This window comes from Carcharodon carcharias, chromosome 8 (assembly GCF_017639515.1).
Source record: "Carcharodon carcharias isolate sCarCar2 chromosome 8, sCarCar2.pri, whole genome shotgun sequence".
In the NCBI taxonomy this organism is placed as follows: Eukaryota; Metazoa; Chordata; class Chondrichthyes; order Lamniformes; family Lamnidae; genus Carcharodon; species Carcharodon carcharias.
In genome coordinates this window covers 54,904,228-54,930,439 of record NC_054474.1, presented here as the reverse complement: position 1 = coordinate 54,930,439, position 26,212 = coordinate 54,904,228, and the positions used below count along the sequence as shown (strand labels likewise).

Genomic DNA, 26,212 nt, shown 5'->3' with positions numbered 1-26,212 from the left:
CAACAATTCATTGCAACAGTATAGACAGTAACAAAGCAACAGTTATTATTACAAGTTTTTGGATATATCAGTTACCTTTGTACAAGTACATCAACCTAGAAAGATGTGGCCCCCAGATAAAGGAATTGGAATACAGGGTAGCTTACGCTTAACACAGACACCATTTTAGAGCTGTGCAAGTGACTCAAAATATGATACTGCCAGGTCAGACCGAGATTTTTTTAAAAAGGAGATCTCGATGCAAGCATTGTTTTCAAAACAACTGCTCATGAGCTTTTAAGTTACTGATTAAATTCCTGCCATTAGGTCAATGGGACTTCCAGCTTTTTTCTGATGTTAGAAATTTGTGGTCTGGGTCACCCAAGCTTATAAGCTTCAAAGATAGTTAGTCTTGTGCCAATTGTGGTCTTACAGCAACCATTTCAAAGCCAAAATGATACAAAACGTTCAAAGGTCAAAATTGTAGTTGTAGATGAAGTCTATCTCAAGTTGGAGACATCCAACTCCAGGTGTTGAATTAAGGCTAGTTTTCTCTGCAATTATATTACACACCTTACTTTGCTGTAGCATTGAAATTAGTTCAGAATTGAAACATGGGCAGTATAATTGTAAAAGAAAGTATATCTCCCAGTCCAAGCTTTCATTTCCTCAATTAAAAAAAAAGTGTGCAACAGCCCTCTCTCATCTTGGATCCAAATTATAGCATGGTCAGATATCATTTGTGAATGTGCAGATATTCCTCCTTCTTCCAGGTAGTAAAAATGAGGAAAGACTCAAGATTGATCATACAACTTCCTGAGAATTTTAGTTGCCTTCCAGGAACCTAACCAACGAAAATGTATTACAAACGTTAACTTTCCCAACCCATCTTCTATTTACAGCAGGTCCAAAGTTGGAACTTGTATTTCACAAAACTAAATTTAGGACAATTCTTAGATTTGTGTCCATTCAGATCACATCTCAGTGGCTTTATAACCACAGTTCTGCAAGTTCAAGATGATCCCAGAATGCAGTAATCACACTCTCAAATTAGAGAATTATGGATACATTAAATGCAAAACTTGAAGTTGTGCCGCATGATAAAACAAGTAGAAAAATTGAATGTACAAGCAATATTTAAACATTTGAGTAGATCAATTAAATCATTTTAGGAAAAAAACAAATTATTGTTTCTTTCTGAAATAGACCTAGAGGTCACAGGAGGAATCCAAAAGATGTGACCTTCATTCAGCTATACACCAAAACTTCAGTTCACAGAGCGCAGTGAGAGTAAAAGTGCTGAAGAAACAAAATAATTGCTTCCTATTCCACTTCATGACCTTTTCCATTTCACTATTTAAAAATAAAAATGATTTCCTACAGCTAGCTATTTTGGGAATTATTTATTTCAACAAAAACAAACCCTGCTTAAATTAGATGTTGAAACAATATACCCAAAAGATGAGGTATATTACCCTTAAAATAGCCTTCAATCTAGGATATTCTTAAATACCACCTTATTGACACGAGAAATAAAAAAAACAGCAGCGCTACAAGAGGCACTAATGCTTTTGACTTAGTGTTGAAAACTGCATTTTTTCCTCTTCTGGTAAAAAATTAACTTCTTGCTTGAACCTTTGAACCTTAACCACAGTTCTTAATAACTCAGACCAAGTTAATGGTTTTGACAGTTTAAAGGTTTTCAATCTCAAATGGAAATAAGTTGCCAGCCTATCTTTCATTTGTAACTAGCATAACAGTATGTTAAATCACACCACCTCACTTATGCTCATCATACCTCATTCCAAACAGGGAGTATAGCTCATCTATTTGAAAGCAAATATAAAAAAGCATTGGGGGGGGTGCAAATGTGGGGAGGAATATTGAGAATAGTTTGATCTCAAGATGAGGGGATTTCAGAAAAAGGAGGAATAAGACATGATACCAGTTTAGTAAATCAGAAAGACTACCAAAAAAAACTTATGCCAGTAGGTAGACTTAAAGTACTTTCAAAGCATGGCTAACACCAGGTCCAAGAATGACATGACTTGCATTTAGTCATTATATTGCCTGGCTCTTTCTCCAGCCAGCTGATTAATTTGGATTCATTCCCCAGCCAATGGCATAAATGATCAGTCAGTAGGTTAACCTCGTCTGCAGGCATGTTTGACTGGCTATTTAGTAAAAAAACAAAGTGATAAACAGACTCCTAAACGCTGTTTGTCCACTTTTCCTGTTGTCTAATAAAAGGAGGACAACTTAATCAGTGACAGAGACCTCCACCACCACCCATCACACCTATTTTCAGTGATTCAGTTTTTCTCATTTAAGGGGGCAAAATAGATACAAAGATCACCAAAGAGCTATCAAAGCCTATCTATTAAGATCCCAAAATTAGGCTTTGATTTTCCTCTTTTTAGTCAACTAAATTTCAGGTGCTATTGATTCACTGCAAGAGAAGAACCTGAATGGGGAAAATGGGAGAGGTATGGCTTCAAAGCTTTACTCCAAAACATCACAGTGTACTTATCCTTCTGAGCTGGTGTCAGCAGACAACAGTGCTTGCCACATTCAAATCCTTAAACCAGAGAGCTTTCTTAAAGTATGTTTAATGGTTGGGATTTTTTATCTCCCGTAGGGGAGAATTTTCTCCCCATCGGGTGGGCTGGGCAGGAGCAAGCAAGCGATTGCGCAGCCATTTTATGAGGTTGGACAGGCAGCCCTGACAAGTGCCTCAATTAGTTGATTAATGGCCTTAACAGGCCTTTGACAGTTCAGCGTGTGCGCAGCCGTCTCCAGTGTGCGCCCGCCGAACTGAAGATCAGAATGACGCGCAGTGACGTCAGGACACACGCCTGACTTCACCGTGCATCATCTTACACGTTGGTGTGCGGGGGCGGGCCCCGCACACCAAACAGGAGATTCAGGCCATAATATTACTGCTCAGTACTCATTGTCTTTTACAATTGGAAGCTGAAAGGTTTAGCATTGTGTCCTGTGCTAAAAAGGGAACAATGATCCTTGTTTGGGAATTACTCTGCACCCTTGTTAGGAAGTGGTAGAAAAAAAATGCAACTGAAGAGGCCACATCGAGGTGAGTAAGACACTCCTATTTCAACTTTAGCAATGAGATGTGCTCCACTGGGGACACTGTACAGGAATTGTATTACATTCACGTCTTGGATCTGAAGCCAACAGCTGTAGCATGAGGGTCTGGCAGGGCCTTGCGTGGGACTGAGTCCAGTACCGCCCACAGTTATGATGTAAGAGAACACATCACTCACACCTAGGGATCAGTCTAGTGTTGGTCAGAACATGTGCACCAGGAAGCAGAGACAGCTCCTGGCTTGAACCCTTTACTGTATGTACACAGTTCTGGCAGTTAACCGAATACAGACCCTCAGGAGGGCATTTAGGGAGCAATTCTCTTACTTGAACTTCAGGAATAACCATTGTTCAAGTTGTCTGCATTTCAACAAGGTTATCACCTGCAGCAGCAACAACTGCAGCCTCAGTGCAGAACAAGGACCGCATTGCCTGTGGTTGTCAAGGTGACTGCGGCTTGAGCTTTTGTATGCTCGGCTCCTTCCAAGCTGCTCTTTCAGCTTGCAGAACATTGCTGTATAAGAGAGATCATGAGGCCATCTATGCAGAGGCAGAACTACTTATCCTTCCCTCTTGAAAGAGTGAGCTTCCATTATAGCATTCAGCCATAGGGTGGATGTTGCTTGCATTACATTAGAAGCTGAGACATCATTCTTCAGACACAGAATCTTTGCATTCCATAAGTGTGCTGATGGGTGTAAGACACACATTCCATATTGGAAAGGATAGACTTCCAGCTCTGCACCAATTTAGTGCTGGACTCCATGTCCCTTAGCATTGATCTCTGGTTTTCTATAAGACTTCAATGCACCAAGCATTTTGATGTGTAAACCGTTAATCTTTCAGTGTAGTCTGACCCAATCAGCATCATCATGCAGAAGTGATAAGCAACCTCAGCTTCCAGGGAGCCTCCCAACCAATTCTTTCCCCTGCACTAACTGCTGCAACTTGTGCCCATGGCTCAACTCATGCAGATCTCGCATCTAGCCTATTCTCTAAATTACACACAGTATCTGTATCAGAGCTACGAGCCGAGACTGTGAAATCAAGTAATGTTGTAACTTCAGTTCCAGTGTTTTTTTTCTCTTCCTCCACTGTCAGAGCAGGTTACAGTTCTTGGTCTGTTATCATCATTGTGGGTCTTGGATAAGGTTGCCCTTGGTCAGGATTAGAGACTGCTAGAGGTAAACTTTACCTTTTATTGAACATACTAACTAGGTACAGTACAAAGCTTAGCACAAGATTTCACAGAGCTCTTTCTCAGCCTACTCTTGTCATGTGAGCTTACATCATTGCTCTTGTAGACTGTATTTACAGATGTAACATTAGCCCTTCACGCTATACTTGGGTATCTGAAATGGGAAATAGACTACATTGTGGTTAGGGGGAGAAAAAAGTTGGAAGTAGGTGCTTACGCCGTCAGCCACTTGCAAGTCAAAAATTACTGCAGAATGAGATAAGGAGAATTAGGTGTGCAGGTACATTCTATACTCATCTACAATAGCTTTTAATGCACCTGTGGCCAAAGCCGTTTCTATAATTACCATCACTCTCCCTTCGATGAGGGTTCGACCATGCATCTTTCCGCTCCACCTAGTTCCTGCTGTTTTTGGTTGTATTCCCCCTTCTGCTGCTGGGTGGGGTAGCAGAAAAGAGAGGGGGCAATCAGGTGTAGAGGAAGTGTTTTGCAAACTGTTTCCTGATGGAACCATCATGATTGAATAATTGACAGTACGTGCAAACTGCAAGATGTGGGTGAGGGGCTCAGTGGTAAATTTGTGATGGCAAGGTATAATATTGCATCGAGAGAATTTGCTAATAAATAGCCAGGATGTAAATCATGTGACCAGCAGACATTGTTTGGAGGAGCTTTCAGTTTAGCTTGCAGCATGTGTTGTCAAATAATTGCAGCATTCCTGTTAACAATAGTTGTTGAATCTTTATAGTAAATATATCTGCTGAGTAATCCTCTACTACACCTTCAAATAAACTGAAATGTTTAGTTTACCTAGTAAATTTGTATTAAGATAGAAAAACAGGAAATGTCAGGCATAGGTCCTTATCAACAAATTGTTGGGCAGGTGATGGTAGTGTGGAAAATTGAGCAGTAGCTGACGCTAGTGGTACAGTTAGTTGGATATGGCATTAAAGATGCAATCACTGATCTTAAGTTAACTTCTTACATGAGATCATTAAACTTCCTCCCACACTACATCCATGTACCTGAAGTTATACTCCTGGACTTTGTCTCCATGGCTATCTTTTACCATTACCTTCTGAGCAAGTGCCTGGAGAACCTTTTGCCCCGAGAATACAGGACATCTCTTCTCCATTCTGTCTTTTCAACCAAGAACCCCGGTGTAGCATCTGAAAACCTTGTTGCCAGCTCTCCACGGTCAGGAATTCTTCACAATTTTCCCAGGTCAGATTCCGCTATAGAACGACTCCCAGAGACTTTTCGGCCTCAATAAGCCTGTTTAAAGAGATGCATTCCAGCTTAACCCACTCCATATCAGAAGTATTAAATGTGACAACCCAGGAGTGAAAACAAGAAGAGCACAATCAAGTTCAGGGAATTTCCACGTGCCTATTGGCAACTCTATAAAACATGATACTTCCAAATGTTAACCATGCTGTATCAAGCATTGATCTATTCATTTGGCTACCTCTAAACAACCTGTTATTTTTGTCCGATTCACTTCATTGAACCGTAAATCTACATCGACACAACAGAAAAAAGCCATCTCTAAAATCAAGGTACACTGGAATTTCTGGAATTCCTTCCCCCTGCTGATGCAATGTCAATATTGGGCTAGATTTTAGAATAAAAATAACTGTAGCTAGCCAGCATTCAGTTATTAACATGCAAATCAGCAACAACTGCCAGGGACCACCAGTTAAATGCATACATCAGAAAGCGGCCATCGTGGTTGTCTTGAACCTTCAGAAAATGTACAATCACAGTATTTCAAAGTGTCATCACCAAACTACATGAATGGTGTGAAGTTGACATACACACATGCCTTAACTTTTTTTCTCCCTGGTGAGTGTAATGTTTGACCATTCCAAGTGTAATTTCTTGTCTCAATTACTGTCAAACCACCTCTCGTACTGGAAAATAACTTAACAAGTGATGTCTCATTTCATCAGATTTGGCTGAGGTTGGCATCAAGGAACCCTAGCAAAACGGGAGTCAGTGGGAATCAGGGGGACAATTCTCCACTGGTTGGAGTCATACCTAGCACAAAAGGAAGATGGTTGTCATTGTTAGAGGTCAGTCATCTCAGCTCCAGGACATCACTACACAAGTTCCTCAGGGGCGTGTCCTAGGCCTAACCATCTTCAGCTGCTTCATCATTGACCTTCCTTCCATCATAAAGTCAGAAGTAGGGGTGTTCGCTGATGATTGCACAATGTTCAACACGATTCGCAACTCCTCAGATACTGAAACAGTCCATGTCCAAATGCAGCAAGACCAGGTCAATACCTGACAGGTGGTAAGTAACACTCATGCCACACAAATGCCAGGCAATGACCATCTCCAACAAGAGAGAATCTAACCATTGCCCCTTGACGTTCAATGGCATTAATATCACTGAATTCCCCATTAGCAATATGCTGGGGGGTTACCATTAACCAGAAACTGAACTGGACTAGCCATATAAATACTGTGGCTACAAGAAAGGGTCAGAGGCTAGGAATCATGTGACACATAACTCACCTCCTGACTCCCTAAAGCGTGTCCATCATCTACAAGGCACAAGGCAGGAGTGTGATGGAATACTCCCCACTTGCCTGGATGAGTGCAGCACCCACAACTCTCAAGAAACCTGACACCGTCCAAGACAAAGCAGCCCAGTTGATTGGCACCACATCCACAAACATTAACTCCCTCCACCACCGACACACAGTGACAGCAGTGTGTACCACCTACAAGATGCACTGTAGGAGCTCACCAAGGCTCTTTAGACAGCACTTTCCAAACCCACGACCACTACCATCTAGAAAGACAAGGGCAGCAGACAGATGGGAACACCACCACCTGGAAGTTCCCCTCCAAGTCTCTCACCATTCAGGCTTGGAAATATATCGTCATTTTTTCATTGTCACTGGGTCAAAATCATGGAACTCTCTTCCTAACAGTACTGTGGGTGTACCTACACCACATGGCCTGCAGCTGTTCAAGAAGGCAGCTCACCACCACCTTCTCAAGAGCAACTAGGGATGGGCAATAAATGCTGGCCCAGCCAGTGAAGCCCACAACCCATGAATCAATAAAAAAAAGACACTTTTTAAACATTCATTTTTTTTAAAATTTGGCTCTCATTTTAATCTTTCTTTCTGTCTTCCACTTGTACGAGATCAGACACTGAATTCAATATTCAAACTAGCACTTCCTGGTTTAGATTGTTGCTTAATGGATTGGTTAAGACAATATGGTTACTTGGCTGTTTACACAAGTCCCATATTCTCTGTAAAAGACACTGCACTTTATTTGGCTCTCTAGAGCAATTTCCAATGCAAAAATCCCATTGGAAGTTTATGAGAAAGTACAATAAACAACTGCCACCTGTTAGTCCACCACTGACTGCAAATCCAGCCCATTGTTCCATAGTAAGGGATTTCCACATCTCTTTAAAACTGTTGTAATTACATGTTTGAATGCATCACCTGTTTGAACTCACCTGAACCTTGATTGTGTCTGCCTTCTCTATAAAGCATTCTGCTCTGAACATGTCTCTGTGGGGAATGGACAGCAATTATACTGGTATCTTTTGTTCCCAAAAATCAATCTCGCTTGAAATTGTTATCAAAGATACTTTGGAACAGAAAGCAAGATGCCAAATCCTCACTAATTACCTAATGCTAGTAAGGAATCTGTTTATAACTATATCTGTCAAGCATTATGTTCCAATGAAGTAGAAGATATCAGTGACCTCATTTACTCATTAGAAAACAAAGATTTGAGGCTAATGCTCTCTTTATAATTATTATGAGACACTCAGGAATTCTTTAAGTTACAGGAACTACTAACACTATTTTACATAGTCTTGAAAACATTGTTGTGCAATTAAAATAGACATTACATTGTCCAACTTTTGACCCATAATATGCTATAGACAACAAAAATGGAAATTGAGCTCTTCTCCTGGGAGCTGCAAGTTGTCCATGTTTCACAGCCATATAGCAAGGTGCTGAGAACACAGGCCTCATGAACCATCAGCTTGGTATTAACCCCTGTTCATTTCAGCCAAAGATAGTAACTGCTTTTTCTATAGACTCCAGTATTAAGGGACTGTATCACCATGGACCCCAAGGTAGCAGAATTTGCAAATCAATTCCAGTGGGATGTTATGTGATCAACAGGGAGAAATGCAACCTTGTCCCATTGATAATGGTTTTCGTGATGCTTATGGTCAGGGAGAACAAGTTAAAGATATGAGGGACACAGTCCAATGGTCTTTGTAGCCATGTTTCCATCTGGGCGACTAGCACAGCATGATCAGCATTGAGGAGTTTCCTGATCAGGATGTGATGTGGCTGTCTTTGTTTTCAGTCTTGATATATCATAGAGCCTGCCATCTAAACTAGTATACAAGTAGACTCTTTTCATATGTCCAGGAAAGGCAAAGGCAAGAAGCATGGAGAGGATGATGGGGCCAGGACTCCTCCCTATTTCACTCCACTCTTCAGTCCAAAACTGTCAGAAGTGGAGACACACTGCACATTGTTGTGCATGTCATCATCGAAGGATCGAATGAGATGGAAGATTTGGTGGGCAGCCAATTTTTCCCCAAAATCATGCAGTGTCCTGCTCTGCTGATGGTGTCAAATGCCTTACTGAAATCTACAAACGTAAGGTAGAGGTATACCCTGTTCCCTACACTTCTTTTGTAGCTGGTACATGGAGAAGGTCATGTCCACAATAGATCTGCTGGCACAGAAAACACACATTGCTTCTAGGTATATTCGGTCTGCAAGTAGATGAGTATTTTAAGTATGGCTCCAGTGAAGGCCTTCCCTGTGATGCTGAGTTGTTGCAGTCTCATTGTTTTTGTATAGTGTGATAATTTTGGCATCATGCACCTCCTATGGAAAAGCAGCTCAATAATTTTATTCTTCACTGTCTGTGGTACATTATGGGTATAATCAAATGCAGCAGTCCTCTCAAAGGCTGAATTTCCATCATCTCTCACAGATGGAATGATGCCAACATAATCTTTGACCCAACCAAGCTACAATCCAGCTCAAAACAATAAGCATAAACATTAGAGATTATTCTGAAGTCTACTGAAGTGTTTTTGATGATGGGAGAAAACTTGACCTCCCACAGCTTTCATGAAACGATTAGGATGGGAGTTCCCATAATAAGTTTCTCAGTGAACTTCTGAATGCATGAATGCCAGTGTTAAGAGTACAGAAATGTACAAGCTAAGTGATCTGTTAAGCCATAACTTCTAATAAATAGCAAGATGATTGTAAATTTAAGTAAAATTGCATCCGTTCTGCCATCCATGAAAGATAATTGTATTACTGAGTTTCAAAGCAGGTTGCAATCAGCTGCAAATTTACAAGAGCTGAATTTGAATTGTGAGCAAATATTTAATACATTGGGGCAGTTAATGTTAATATAGATCAGTGTCATTGTGCAATTTGCATGGATACTTGTCGTCAAAGATGGGCTATTTTTGTATTCACAGCTACCCTACTCCCCTTTCATTTAATATTCAGAGTATTGCTCGGAATTCCCACAATTGAGCAGCACATTGTAGTTTACACCATTCATAGGTGAACATTAGCTCCACTGCTAAAACTTCTTTAACAATGAGTATTGACTGAAATATAACGGCCCGGATTTTCCGGTGGTACTGATGCTGAAACTATTAATGTTTGCCAGCCTCACCCCACTGAAATTTGACAACCTTGAGTCCACACATGCGCATAATAATGGAAAATCCAGAAGTTGCTGTCTGTGATTTTTCACTGCTGCAGAGTGTGTGCTTTTCGGGATTTCCCTTCCCTCCCCCACTCCCCAGGACTACAATCAATGGAAATCAATTGAGCTGAAGAGAACTTCCATTCAGACTCACTGTAAAATTCCATGAAAATATTGCACCTTATTCAATGAGTGCTATACCAAGTTCATAACTACTGAACCTTGTCCCGAAAGAATAATTTTATATTCATGTCAAATTTATTATAGTAAGCAATTCCATATTTTTAAAAGTCTGTTTTTGTTGATATTTTAACTTCTGGCTTAGTCCACTTAATTACTTATTTCACTATCTGAGAATCTTTTTAAAATGTTTTTAACTTCCTGGTTTATTATAGTGTGATTGGCTGCTTACCCCGAATCCTCACAGCAGTGCTGCTGCACGCTTGACTTAAACCACTAGAAAAAGAGAAATTCAAATCGTGGAAATGGCTAAATCTTTGTGGCGAGCATCGTTGCTTTGCTGCTGATTGCAAAATCTGGGCTAATATAGATTTGTATTAATTGTACATTACCAAACACATGCACACACAAACTGCCTTCAAAGCAAAAGAGTGCTTCGCAGAGAATTAAAATACAAATGGAAATCTAAACAGAGGAGACATCAGGAAGAAGAGTGACCAGAAGCTTAGTTGAAGAAGTGGATTTGAAAGAAGGGAGGGCACTTTAGGAAGAGAATGCCTGAAGATACATCCTAGGTTGCTGAAGTCCATGGTAAAAGAACAAATACCCACAAGTTAATTTGCAGCTCAATGCAAATGCCTCCTCTCAGCACTGCACAGCTGTTCAACAAAGCTGTGGACATGCACATTTAAACACCTGAGTTCTCCTCATTGGATTATAACTACCATCAGGAGATTGCTACCTTTGGATTTAGTAATCCTGTGGGAGCCTACTTAATTGAATCATTGTATTATATTGTGTGAAATGAATCTCAAAATGTAGGTGTTATCAGTCAGCAAGCTTATTAGCAGCTGGGGAGAAGTTTCACATTTGAAAAATATACAATAGAAAGATCAAAAGGGTATATCAACAAAGCAGTGCAATAATGGTTTCATATTGGCTAACATTTAAATAAAAAACATACATTCACTCAAAGTTATTTGCTACATAACAGTCCTTGCACTTTAAAAGCATTACAATCAGAAATCTGCATCTTCCATTTTCCTTTTGCGAACTAATATAACTTGGAAGTTACAATTAATCCTGATCATGGTATATATTGCTTATTGTGACTTACATGGATATCATCTTTAAATATCTAAAAGACATTGCTCATCAGATCAATTTTGTGCAAGAGACTCTAAAGTAATTCATCCAATTTGTTGGAACTATATAATCTAAAGTAACATGTTGGATAACCACCACATCCATTATGCTAACAGGCTACTTAGAAAATCATTATGATTAAGCACAATCACAGATTTATCAAAGGAAATAGTGTTAGATAAATCTGTTAGTTTATCCTCTCCCCCCACCCAAATGTAACCAGTAAGAGGGAAACCAGTAAATGTAGTGTTATTTGGATCTTAAAAAGGCATTTGATAAAGAGGTCATCAGAGCATGGGACTTAGGAGAAGAACGCCATACAGTCCTTAAAGCCTGCTTTGCTATTGGCTGATCTGGTTGTGGTCTCAACTTCATATTCCTGTCTAATTTCCACCCCCCACCCCCATAATTCGTAGGGTGGTAAATAGTGAGGAGGAGAGCCATAAATTGCAGAAGGATATCAATGGAGTGGCCAGGTGGGCAGAGCAGTGGCAAATGGAATTCAACCTGGAAAAATATGAAGTAACATGCTTGGGGAGGGCTAACAAGGCAAGGAATTCCACTATGAATGAATGGCAGTACCTGGAAAGTACTAGGGATTCGAGGGACATTGGTGTGCATATCCACAGATCCCTGAAGGTAGCAGGGCAGGTAGATAAGGTGGTTAAGAAGATCCAGCAGAGGGCGCTGGTGAGAAGTGACTGAAGCATTCTGGGAGAAGTCACCGCAGCCAGCGCGACTCAGGAGGGAATCGAGGAGGAGGACTCTTGCACTCAACAGGAGGAAGAGCATCCAACAGAGGGCGCTATTGAGAAGTGACTGAAACATTCTGGGATAAGTCACCATGACTCAGGAGGGAATCGAGGAGGACCCACTGTCAAAGAATGGAATACCCCCAAACATTACATTGCTGTAGTGTTTCCATCTCTCCCTCCTCCTCAAACCTAAGAAAAAAGAGGAAGAGGCAATGCCTTCAGGAGTGCACCAGACCTGTGAGGGACACTCTTCTGAAAGTGGATTTTAAAGAAAAAGCAGCTGATTGGTGAGTAAATCCTGGGAGCAGACTCGGAGGGAGGAGCACCAGAGCGGTGAGTATAAATCTAGCTTACCTCGGGGATTCGCGGCCTTGTCTCCCAGGAGCAGACTCAAAGGGAGCAGCACCAGAGCGGTAACCTTGGGGCACAGAGTAACTGAAGCCTAAACTGAAAAAGTGATATCACAGGAAAGCTGTGACCTGATTGGTTGGTAGGAAATCTGCACCAAATTTGAAAAAAAAACACTGCAAAGCTAATTAATAAATTAATTATCTAAGTCGAGATGGCTGGGCAGGTGATGTGCTGTAGCTGTATGATGTGGGAGCTGGCAGATCCCATTGCGAGCCACAGTGACCACATCCGCAGCAAGTTTCGGTTGCTGGAGGAACTTCGGCTCAGAATTGATGAGCTAGAGTCCGAGCTCCAGACACTGCTGCACATCTGGGAGGGGGAGGGTTACCTGGATGCTTTGTATCAGGAGGCGGTCACACCCGGTAGATTAAGTACCTCAAGTCCGGTCAGTGGTCAGAGTCAGCAGGGTGTGACTGCAAGTGAGGCAGGTAGAGGGATCCTGTGTTCAGGAACAGAAGAGCCTCAGCTCTTGACCTTTTCCAACAGGTACGAGGTACTTGCCCCCTGTGTGGATGAGGAACAGGGCTGTAGGGAGGATGGGCCAGCTGACCACGGCACCATGGCACAGGAGGCCATTCAAGAGCAGGGAGCAAAAAGACAAGTGGTAGTATTTGTAGGGGATTCTATAATTAGGGGAATTGATAGCATCCTTTGTAAGCCGGATCGAGAGTCCCACATGGTATGTTGCCTGCCTGGTGCCAGGGTGAGGGACATCTCTGACCGGCTTGAAAAGATATTGGAGAGGGAGGAGGAGGATCCAGTTGTTGTGGTCCATGTCGGGACAAATAACATAGGTAAGACTAGGAAAAAGGACCTATTTGGGGATTATCAGGAATTAGGAACTAAATTAAAGAACAGGTCCTCAAGGGATATAATCTCTGGATTACTACCTGAACCATGTGCAAATTGGCATAGGGACGCGAGAATAAGGGAAGTAAACACGTGGCTAAAGGAGTAGTGCGGGAAAGAGGGATTCCATTTCATGGGGCACTGGCATCAGTATTGGAACAGAAGGGATCTGTACCGTTGGGACGGTCTTTCCACCCGAACCGATCAGGGACCAATGTTCTAGCGAAAAGGGTAAATAGGGTGGTCAATAGGACTTTAAACTAGAAAGTTGGGGGGAGGGAAGGGTAAAGCTCCAAGACATATGACTAATGGGAAACAAAGCAGCAGGTAAATGTGTGGGGGGGGCGGAATTCAACTTCATGGAAAATTATGAAAAAACTGAAAAGAAAGGAGAGAACCAGAGAGACTATTAAAGTCCCCAAAACACATTATAGGACAGAGTGTTTGGAAAGGGCTAGGAACCTAACTTCAAGCACATCAGATAAAGGGACGACAATGAGAAAGGGGATGGGAAATACAGGACTGAAGGTGTTGTATCTGAATGCACGCAGAATAGAAATAAGGTAAATGAGCTTGTGGCGCAGATTGAAATTGGCAGGTATGATGTGGTGGGCATCACGGAGACATGGCTGCAAGGGGATCAGGACTGGGAACTAAATATCTAAGGATATACATCCTATCGAAAAGATAGGCAGGTTGGCAGAGGGGTGGGGTTGCTTTGTTAGTAAGAAATGAAATTAAATCGATAGCAAGAAATGATGTAGGGTCAGATGATGTAGAATCTGTGTGGGTAGAGTTGAGGAACCGCAAAATTTAAAAAAACCATAATGGGAGTTATGTACATGCCTCTGAACAGTAGTCAGGATGTGGGGCACAAGGTACACCAGGAGATGAAAAAGACATGCAAGAAAGGCAAGGTTACAGTGATCATGGGGGATTTCAATGTGCAGGTAGACTGGGAAAATCAGGTTGGTAGTGGAACCCAAGAAAAGGAATTTGTAGAATGTCTACAAGATGGCTTTTTGGAGCAGCTTGTGGTGGAGCCCACGAGGGAGCAGGCATTTCTAGATTTAGTGATGTGTAATGAGGCAGGTTTGATAAGGGAGCTTAAGGTGAAGGAACCCTTAGGAGGAAATGACCATAATATGATAGAATTCACCCTGCAATTTGAGAGGAAATAGCTGAAACCAGATGTAACGGTATTACAGTTGAATTAAGGCAATTAAAGAGGCATGAGGAAGGAGCTGGCCAGAATTGACTGGGAGATGAGCCTAGCAGGAAAGACAGTGGAACAGCAATGGCAGAAGTTTCTGGGAGTAATTTGGTAGACACAGCAGGAACTGAATAGGTACTTTGCATCAGTCTTCACAGTGGAAGACACGAGTAACATCCCCAAAGTTCAAGAGAGTCGGGGGGCAGAGGTGAGTATGGTGGCCATTACCAAGGAGAAGGTGCTAGGAAAACTGAAAGGTCTGAAGGCGGATAAATCACCTGGACCAGATGGATTACATCCCAGAGCTCTGAAGGAGATAGCTGAAGAGATAGTGAAGGTGTTAGTGGTGATCTTTCAGGAATCACTGGAGTCAGAGAGGGTCCCAGAGGACTGGAAAATCGCTAATGTAACCCCCCGTTTAAGAAGGGAGTGAGGCAAAAGACGGGAAATTACAGGCCGATTAGCCTGACCTCAGTCATTGGTAAGATTTTAGAGTCCATTATTAAGGATGAGATTTCAGAATACTTAGAAGTGCATGGTAAAATAGGGCAAAGTCAGCATGGTTTCATCAAGGGGAGGTCATGCCTGACAAATCTGTTAGAATTCTTTGAGGAGGTAACAAGTAGGTTAGACAAAGGAGAGCCAATGGATGTTGTTATCTACCTGGACTTCCAGAAGGTCTTTGACAAGGTGCCGCACAGGAGGCTGCTCAGTAAGATAAGAGCCCATGGTGTTAGAGGCAAGGTACTAGCATGGATAGAAGATTGGCTGTCTGGCAGGAGGCAGAGAGTAGGGATAAGGGGGTCCTTCTCAGGATGGCAGCCAGTGACCAGTGGAGTTCCGCAGGGGTCATTTTTGGGACCACATCTTTTCACTTTATACATTAATGATCTAGATGAAGGAACTGAGGGCATTCTGGCTAAGTTTGCAGATGATACAAAGATAGGTGGAGGGACAGGTAGTATTAAGGAGGTGGGAAGGCTGCAGGAGGATTTGGACAGGTTAGGAGAATGGGCAAAGAAGTGGCAGATGGAATACAATATGGGGAATTGTGAAGTCATGCACTTTGGTAGGAAGAATAGAGGCATAGACTATCTTCTAAATGGGGAGAGAATTCAGAAATCTGGAGTGCAAAGGGACTTGGGAGTCCAAGTCCAGGATTCTCTTAAGGTTAACTTGCAGGTTGAGTCGGTAATTAGGAAGGCAAATGCAATGTTGGCATTTATTTCGAGATGACTAGAATATAAAAGCAGGGATGTGCTGCTGAGGCTTTATAAGGCTCTGGTCAGACCACATTTAGAATATTATGAGCAATTTTGGGCCCCGTACCTCAGGAAGGATGTTCTGGCTTGGAGAGGGTCCAGAGGAGGTTCACGAGAATGATCCCAGGAATGAAAGGCTTAACATGTGAGTTTCAATCAAATCCCCCCTCATCCTTCTAAACTCCATTGAGTATGGACCCAGAGTACTCTGGGTCTATACTCCATGGAGTTTAGAAGAATGATGAGGGATTTGATTGAAACTTACAGAATACTGAAAGGCCTGGATAGAGTGGACATGGGGAAGATGTTTCCATTAGTAGGAGAGACTAGGACCCAAGGGCACAGCCTCAGAGTAAAGGGAAGACCTTTTAGAACAGAGATGATGAGAAACTTCTTTAGCCAGAGAGTGGTGAATCTATATAATTCATTGCCACAGAAGGCTGTGGAGGCCAGGTCATTGAGTGTATTTAAGACCGAGACAGACAGGTGCTTGATTGGTAAGGAGATCAAATGTTATGGGAAGAAGGCGGGAGAATGGGGTTGAGAAACTTATCAGCCACGATTGAATGGCGGAGCAGACTCGATGGGCCGAATGGCCTAATTTCTGCTCCTCTCTCTTATGGTCTTATTGTCTTATGGGATACTTGCCTTTATTAGCCAAGGCATCGAAAACAAGAGCAGGGACGTTATGCTAGAACTGTATAAAACGCTGGTTAGGTCACAACTGAAGTACTGCTTGCAGTTCTGGTCACCACATTATAGGAAAGATGGGATTGCACTGGAGATGGTGCAGAGGAGGTTTACCAAGATGCTGCCTGGGCTGGAGGGTCTGAGCTATGAGAAAAAATTGGGTAGGCTGAGGTTGTTCTCCTTGGAGCAATGAAGGTTGAGAAGGGACCTGACTGAAGTGTATAAGATTATGAGGGACATGGATAGGGTTGATAGGAAGGCACTTTTCCCATTAGCAGAGGGGTCAGTAACCAAGGGGCATAGGTTTAAGGTCAAGAGGTAGAAGACTAAGAGGGGAGTTGAGGAGAAATGTTTTCACCCAGAGTGGTGGGACTCTGGAACTCACTGTTTGAAAGAATAATGTCAGAAACTCTCATAACATTTAAGAAGTGTTTAGATATTCACTTGCATTGCCATAGCCTCCAGGGCTATAGGCCAAGTGCTGGAAAATGGGATTAGTGTAGTCAGATCTTTGTCGACCAGCACAGACACAATGGGCTGCATGGTCTCCTTCTGTGCTATAAATGTCTATGAGTCTATAAGTCTAACCCTTTGCTCCTTTGTCTATCAAAAATCTGTCTAACACTATCTTGAATAATTTCAATGACCCAAACTCCAATGTTCTCAGGAGAAGAGAATTTCATAGTAACAACCAGCTGAGAGAAAAAAAATTCTCATCACTGTTAAAAGGGAGACCTCTTATTCCTAAACCATGACCCCCAGTTTTAGTCTACCCCACGAGTGGAAACACCTTTCCAGTACCTACACTGTCCAGTCCCCTCAATATTATGTTTCAATAAGATCACCTCTCATTCTTCTAAACTCCAGTGAGTATAGGCCCAATCTGTCTGGCCTTTCTTCTCAAGTCCTTCATCCCAGGAATGAGTCTGAACTGCATCTAAAACAATTATATCCTTTTTCAAATAAGGGGACCAAATCCAAATGCAGTACTCCACACCAAGGCCCTGTACAGCTACAGGAAAACTTCTTTACTTTTATATTCTATTCCCCTTGCAATAAATGCCAATATTCCATTTGCCTTCCTGATCACTTGTACCTGCACACTAACATGTGTAACTCAGTTACCAGGACACTCAGATCCCTCCTGTGGAGTTCCACAATCTCTCCATTTAAATGGTATAGTGCTTTCCATTCTTCATGCCAATGTGGGCAAGCTCACATTTTCCCACATTTATACTCCATCTACCAATTTTTGCCCACTCACTTAACCTGTCTATATCCCTTTGCAGACTCTCTTGACAACTTACTTTCCACCCATCTTGGTGTAATTAGCAAATTTAGTTACCATACATTTGGTCCCTTCATCCAAATCAGTGATATAGATTGTAAATAGTTGAGGCCCTATCGCTGATCCTGTGGTGCTACACTAGTTACAGCTTGCCAACCCAAAAAAGACAATTTATCCTTACCCTCTGCTTTCTGTTAGCTAATCAATCCTTTATCCATGCTAACATGTTACCCCTACACAATGTTCTCTTATTTTGTTGAGCAACCTTAACAAATGCCTTTTGGAAATCCAAGCACACCACATCTACAGGTTCCTCCTTACCCTCCTTGTTTGTTACTTCCTCAAAGCACTCTGCATGATTTCTCTTTCATGAACTCATGTTGGCTCTGCCTGATCTCATGATTTTTTTAAGTGTCCTGCTATAACCTCCTTAATAATGGCTTCTGGAAATTTCCCTTAAACAGATATTAGGCTAACTGGCCTGTAGTTTCCTGCCTTCTGATTCCCTCTTTTCTTGAATAGAAAGTGTTACATTAGCTATTTTCTAATCCACTGTGACCCTTCCAAAACTTAAGGAATTCTGGAAGACTATAACTAATGCATCTTCTATTTCTGCAACCACTTCTTTTAACTCTTTAGAATGCAAGCCACCTGATCTTTGGAACTGGTCAGCCTTTAGGTCTAATAGTTTTCCCAGCACCTTTTCCCATTCACCTTTTGATTTTTAAGTATCTTTGGGAAATTTTCCAAGTCTTCTACAGTGAAGTTCAGTCATTGAGTATGTTTAAAGCGGAGATTGACAGCTTTCCAAATACCAGTGACAAAGGGATATGGGGAATGTGTGAGGAAAAGGCACTGAAGTGTATGATCAGCAATGATTGTATTGAAAAGCAGAGCAGGCTCAACAGGCTGAATGGCCTACTCCTGTTCCTATGTTCCTGAGACAAAATACCTGTTCAATGTCACCACCATTTCCTTGTATTCCATTATCAAGTCCCCAGACTCACTCTCCAGAGGACCAACACTAGTTTTAACTAGTTTTTCTCCCCTTTTCAAAAACTTGTATTTTACCACATTTTTCTCTCAGACTCAACTTCATCCCTCTATTCTTTTATATTTGGGTCATTTACACAATGGGCTTAGGAGTAATATATTAGTATGGATTGAAACAGTAGGAATAAATGTGAATTTTCAGATTAGCAGGTTATAACGAGCAGAGTGCCAGAGGGATCAATATGTGTGCCACGGCCTCTTACAATCTATGTTAATGACTTAGAAAAGGGCACTGAGTATCCAAGTTTGCTGACAATACAAAGTTGCTTTCTCACTTAACTTTGTAAGTAGGGTACAAGGAGCCTGCAGAAGGATATAGATTGGTTAAGAACATGGCAGACACTTGCCCAACCTGTGTGTGAAGTTAGCCACTTGGTAGGAAAAAATAAAAGTATTTTTTGAATGGTGCATTCAGCGGGACCTGGTGTCCTTGAACCTAAAATCACAGAAAGTTAACATACAGGTACAGCAAGCAAATGGCATATTAGCAAGAGTGAATGCATTTTACGACACTTACTACAGGGCACTGGGGAGGCCACATTTGGAGCAGTGTGCAGTTTTGGTCTCCTTACCTAAAGAAGGACATATTTGCCCATGAGGGAGTACAATTAAGGTTCATTAGACTGTTTCCTGGGATGAAGGAATTGTCCTATGAGGAAAGATCGAGTAGACAAGGCTGAAATTCCCTAGAGTTTAGAAGAATGGTGATGACCTAATTTAGTCATAAAATTAAGGGGCTTGACAGGCTGGATGCTGAAAAAAAATTGTTTCCTTTAGCTGGGGCATCTAGAACCAGCGCTCAGACTTAGAATAAGGGGATGGCCATTTAAGACCAAATATAGTAGTATTTCAATTTCTTTGATATATCTTAATGGCCTCAAGATTTTCACTGGCCCCAGAATATAAGTTTTGGCAATATATCAGGGTAAGATATATAACCTCATTCCCTATAATTTTCTTTGGCTACTGAACTTAATCCTGTGCTCCACAAGACCTGTTCCACAATTTTGAAAGTATAGAGCATCCACAGAATAAGATTTGATTTAAGACATCAGCTCCCAGGTAAAAGTTATTGAACCAGAAAAATAAATCTGAGCCAATACCTAGAGATAGCTGCATGTCTGCAGAGGCTAGCCGGAGACCAAATAACCCCTGCAACAGAGGGTAATCTAGCTGCCATGGTTATAATCACATGTGGCTCAGAACCATCCTCTCCACATTTGAAAAATTTATGTAATTCAGAGACTCTCCCACAACATCACACACCACTCCACCCTCCCCAAGGAAGCCAAACAGAAAAATAAACAAGACCCCACAACGCACAACAAGTCCTCATTCTGGCCATCAACATTTGTAAGACCATAAATACTACCTAACTGAGCCAACCTTTCATGGCTTCATGCCTTCCTATCTATATACCCTCCTCCAGCTGCACACACCTGCCATGATATCTACAATCTTCCAATTCTACCCTCTTGAGCATCCCCAGTTTTAATCACTCCATCATTGGCTGCTATCATTCAACTACCAAAGCCCCAAGCTTTAGAATTCTCTTTCTAAACCTCTCTGGTCTTCTTTAAGGCACATTGTTAAATCTAACTCCTTGACCAAGCTTTTGGTCCTAATATGGCTCACATTTAAAAATACTCTTATGAAGCACCTTGGGAACTTTCACCACATTAGAGGCACTGTGCAAATACAAATTGTAATTAGATTAGATCATACTATTGTTTTAAAGCTTCATACTCATTTAGTGGGTCTCAAAGTTTGTAAAGATTAATTGAGCACTGCTTTGAGTACTTTGCATTAGCACAGTGACTTCAAGAAGCCAGTTGATTGATCTCCAAAATACTCTACAGTAGTGGCTCCACGATTCACAACAAATGTTTGAAGCATGAAAGACCTAACAGCTTGAAATTAGGAGTACATGTTAATATTATTTATTTCAAGGAAAGGGAATAAAAATAATTTGTAAGACTTAAGGCTTCTATTTCTTGTGAACACCTATGGTAAGCTTGAATCATCATCAAACTCTGCATTCTATTTGCTATAGCAATACATCAGTATCATTAACCTTGGTGCTTGCACATTTTTAACCAAGTAATTTTATTGGTCCCAGCTGCTACAAAAAAGCTTTCTTTTACATCCCATTATACTGCTTTTAACTCAAGAGCAAATTAACAATTCCTGAATATACATTGTTTCAGGCCAATTACCTGTCTTTTCTAAATTAAATAATAATGATCAATTTACTCCAGTTGAAAGCATTAATTTTACAATACACTGAATACAGCTGCGCTCGTCAAAATCATCCATCAATTATGTAAATTTTCCCCACAGAACACGAAAGGAAATCATCAGATCTCCAGCATCAATTAATTAATCATTTGGGAAATGATGCCTTGCTCTAATGCAACTTGGTTTTTCTCTTATCATTCTAAAGGACCCAATTTTGTGGTAGTGATGAGAGTGAAACTGTCAGCATTCACTGTCATTTTTCCTTTGAATCTGCCAAAAACTTCTAAGTTTGCACATGTACAGTTAAGCACAGAGATCCAGAAGTTGTTATCAGTGATTCCATGCTTTTCCATAGTGTGCGCTTTTGAGTTCTCCTCAGACTAAAAACAATTCAAAATCATTTAATTGACGAGAGCCTTCACTCTTACATACAGCCACATTATAAAAACCCTTGGGCATATTGCACCATGTTGAATGAGGTGTAACATGCTTTATAACAGTAAAAAAAGTTCCTAATTACTGTCAACAATCTCATTATCCATGAAAGTATCCTTTCATATTTGTGTGTCAAATTTCCCCATTATAAGAATTTTTAGAATAATATTTTAAAGTTTATGATATTTTAGCTGTTACCTTAATCTCATGTGTTTGTCCCAATTCTTTGTTTCACTATGTGTAAAAGTTGAAATTCCATGTGAAGGGATGATTAAGAATGAGGAAAGTTCAATATGATTCAATGTGATTGGCTCTTTACCCTGCTTGAAGATATCAAGTCAGATGTTAGATACCTGGAGTTCCTTTTGATTTGATGTCAGATTCAAACTGACATCAGGAAAGGGGAATTCTGTCACAGAGATCACTTTCTTCAAGGTTATCAGTGAGTAATGTTGTTTCACTGTTGTTTGAGCCGATTAATTTTGCTGAAGATAATTTAAGGGCAGAATCATCTGTGCCCGCTAGCGTTGGACATGTTTGGTGGTGTGAGCAGACAATATGACATGAAGGCCAAAAATTGGTTTCACAATGTTGTGAAACCAGTTTGCGATCGTCCGCTCAACCCTGTCAATGGCGGGACATGTTTCCCGTCATCGGACATCGACAATCTGATTATAATACGTCAGCATATCATTATAAGGCCAGCCTGCTGGACTTATTTCCACACTGGATCATCTACCTATACCAGCATGATTGCACACCATTGTGTTTCACAACAGACTATAAATGGCGTGCACTTGGCAGGCTGCACTTTGAGGGGATCTCGGAGGTGAGTACTCAGTAATGTAGCGGAGCACTCTCGAGGGACACCTGTTGGGCTTCGAGGTTGAGGCCCATTGGGGGGGTGCAAAGGCTGCCCTGCAGTTGTGATGACTTTGGGTGTTGTGGGAAGGGCTGCCCTATGATTACAGAGCTTTGCGGGGGGGTGGGAGGTGGGAGGGTTGGGGTGCAAAGGCTGCCCTACAGTTGAGATGACTTTCGGGGAGGTGGGGTTGCAAGGACTGCCCTGTGGGTGAATGTAGTGCACAAGCACGTGCGGGGTGGGCAAGGGAAGCGGCCACATATTCGGGAAACCTTGTATAAAGTGACCATTTCTCTGCAGCTGAGACAGTTCAGGCACGCCATATTGATATGATTGGTGTCAAGCTTCTAGCTTATCTGCCCACTCAAGCAACACAGAGGCATCAAAGTGTCACAAAGTGCTCCAGAGCTTTTCATTCCCCCCCCCCCAGGCAAAGACTGCAAACTAATGAGCGTCTTAGTGGACTGCAGGACAGTTGGACGACTGGGCACATTGTATAATCTCCTTGCTAAAGTTGGCCATGGAGCAGTCACTAATGGTGGCACTCACGCCCCTTGCAATGTCCTCATTCAGGTTTGGACCAATCTCCCCCATGGTTCAAGCTAACAGTGCAGCCTTGCAGCGCAGTTTGGGAGAATGCCTGCACCTGAGCTGAGAGCACAGCATGCAGTCCAATGAGCAAAGATGCTGCCATACAGTCAGGTGGAGTGGAGCAGAGGAAGGTGACGTTTCGGGCAGCCATGCAGCGCACTAATCTCTGGCCATCCAAGTGGTGGCAAGCACTCTCCGAGATGCGTAAAGAGGCCTTCAAATCTAACCAATAGATGTTCTTAGTACACCCATGCTAACCCATGTATCTCTCTTTCATCCTGCAGGAGGAGTAGATCAGCATCATGGAGCCTAGTGACCTAGCTGTATACCTTGTGGCTTACAGAGAGTGGAGACGATGGAGAGGAGAGCGACGGAGGCAGTTGGCTGCTCAGAGGGAGAAACAGCTCCCTCAGGAAGAAGGGGGGCTGGGTCTCCTGCACATGCTGCCGAAGAGACACAGCGAGCCATAACTGGTCAGCGTCTGGCTAGACCCAGGGTCTTTAGATGGTGCCATTCATCTCTGCAGATGACCGAGGACTAGTGTCCCCAAAGACTGCACATATCTAAGGAACTAGTCGGTCACATCTGCCGGTTACTGCAGGATTTGGCTCCATGGGGACATGGAGGGCATCCACTGCCTGTGACCATGAAAATGACCACGGAGCTCAATTTGTACACCAGTGGCTCCCTTCATGACTACACAGGTGGCCTCTGTGGGATTTCACAAGCCTCCACCCACAAATACATCCATGAGGTCACGGATGCCATCTTCGCGCGGACACACAACTTTGTGCATGTTACCCAGGACCAGGACAGCCAGGATGCAAGAGCAATTGGATTTGCCCAGATCTCAGGTTTCCCACAGGTGCAGGATGCCAACGACTGTGCTCACATGGCGCTCAGATCTCTGTTGCAACAAGCGGTCAACTATGTCAACTGTAAGAGATTCCATTCGTTGAATGTGCAGCTGGCGTGCGACCACCACAAACGCATCCTGCCAGTCTACACATGGTTTCCAGGGAGTGTCCACAACTTCTAACATTCTCAGTCGGTCACAGATCCCTGTCATCTTCCAGAGTCCATAGAGGCTGAAGAGATGGCTCCTCAGGGACAAGGGCTACCTGCAGGAGACGGGGCTGATGATACCCACGCGTCGGCCTCAGACTGCAGCAGAGTGACGTCATAATGAGGCTCATGCAGCAACTCGTAACTTAGTGGAGAAAACCATCGGGATGCTGAAAATGAGGGTCCGGTGCCTGGATCAGTCTGGTGGAGCCCTGCAATATAGTCCATAAAGGGTGCCGCACATCATCATCACCTACTGCACCCTTTACAACCTGGAGCTGCAACGGGGAGAGGAGCTGGCTGAGTAGGAGATGGAGGAACTGGAGGTCTCCTCCATTGAGGAGGGCATCCACAGTGATGAGGGTGAGAAGGTCCTCGAAGGCGACAATGACGTCGATGAAGCACTTGCACTGGCCAGATAAGGCACGTGCTCGGGAGACCCTCATAGCTGCTAGATTTGTGAAGGATGATGACATGCAGTGAGGAGACAGCATAAGATCCTCACATTGCATCTGTGAACATTTGACTCCATTCTGGTTTATGGCAGTGCACATACCCTTTGTGATAATACTCCTGTCATGAAGATGCAGTGGAGGCCCTAATGGTCACTCGATTGCAGGAGGATGATGATGATATGCAGTGAGGGCACTCCATAGATATTCACATAGCCTCTGAGAATGTCTGACTCCCGTCTGGCCGAGGGCAGCTCTCTTGCGCTCTGTGATCAGGGTCATATCATAGAGACGCAGCCATGAAACTTTAAACGCATCTGATCCTTTGTCTGCCTTCAACACCTGAGCCCTTCAGGAGAACAGCATCAGTGGCCACAGATGCTGAAGAGATGGGGGCCAGCCCCACCTTAAAGGTGCTGAAAGCACACAGAGAGAATGACAAAACTTTGTCACGCCTGCCCACAACATCCTGGCAGCAACGACTGAGGTGCAGGCATCAGTAATGTTTCCAGGCAGTGTGAGGCCGGATCATCACTTTGGGCTGAAAGCTGCACATATCAAAGGGAAGAGGCCCTGGACTGAGACAACTGCCTTTATCTTGTGCAAAAAGATTTCACATCTGAGTGACACAAACACTGTTCATCAGAACAGGGAGACATAGGGAGGGAGAAATTCTTGGGAATTTATTGACAATAGTGAACATTATGTACAAGTGATTAGCACCCATGGCAAGGCTGTGCAGCTACATCTGGAGCTCCCCAAACATCCACAGCAAAGGTGGAGGCAGCCTTCTGAATGCTACGCCCTGTCTGTGATGACCTAGGTGGGTGTCCTCTGGCAAACTAAGACCTGGAAGCTCCAGCCTGCTTTTGGGGTCATGCTGTGTGGCAGTGGCACCCTCCTCGGCCTGTGGATCTGGAGCTGTTGAGGTCACGGGAAGAGGCAATTCAGATAGGCCCGACACTCCCAGAGTCACCTGGATGGATGGCATCGGAGATACACCTGCTGATCCTCCTTCCTAATGGTGCCCAAGGCTGACTCCTTGAGGAGAAGCTGGAGTGAGATTGAGCTGCCTTGTACCCCTCTTGCATATACACTGTGGGAGGCCAACCATGATGTCAGTGATGGAGTTGAGCCCACGCAACAGTGCAGGAGTGATGTCCTGGACCAAGATCTCCAAGGCGACCGCCATCTTACCAGTGTTGACCTCAATGTGTCAGCATGCCGGCAATATCACCTCAGCCTGAAGGCAGACAGACTTCTCCATCGTGCCTTGCAATCTGGGGAGTGCAGCAGACATCCCTTCCTGATGTTCCTGAGCTTGTCTTGGCAGCTCCAGCAACTTTGACATGACCGAATCCAGAGGCTCAACACCTGACATGGACTCAGCAAATTCCTGGACTCCAGTAATCCTCCGAGTGCGGGACGCCTGGGAAGTCCCTGCCTCCGCCTGCTGTGGATCAGACAGTGCAATTGTGACCCCGAGGCTACTCTAAAGCTAGCTCCCACTGAGGTGTGTTTCTCTGCACTGGTGGAGGGTGTGGGTGATGGGACTTCAAGGAGGATGCCTCCAGATTCCTCTTCCAAGGTTTCTTCGGGATTTGAATAGATGCCCTGAGTCATGGACTCTGTCAGCTGTTTGGCAAATGTGCCTGCAATTGCAAGGAGAGATAATAAGTGCATTGGCCTGTGAAACAGGGC

The 26,212-nt window shown here is 43.0% G+C and overlaps 1 protein-coding gene across 1 annotated transcript in view; it reads right to left on the bottom strand.

Annotated features, from left to right (window-relative positions):
- The window catches only part of slc23a1 (solute carrier family 23 member 1), a 129,070-nt gene that overhangs the window by 64,599 nt on the left and 38,259 nt on the right, over nt 1-26,212 (bottom strand). The gene's annotated exons all lie outside the window — the stretch shown is intronic.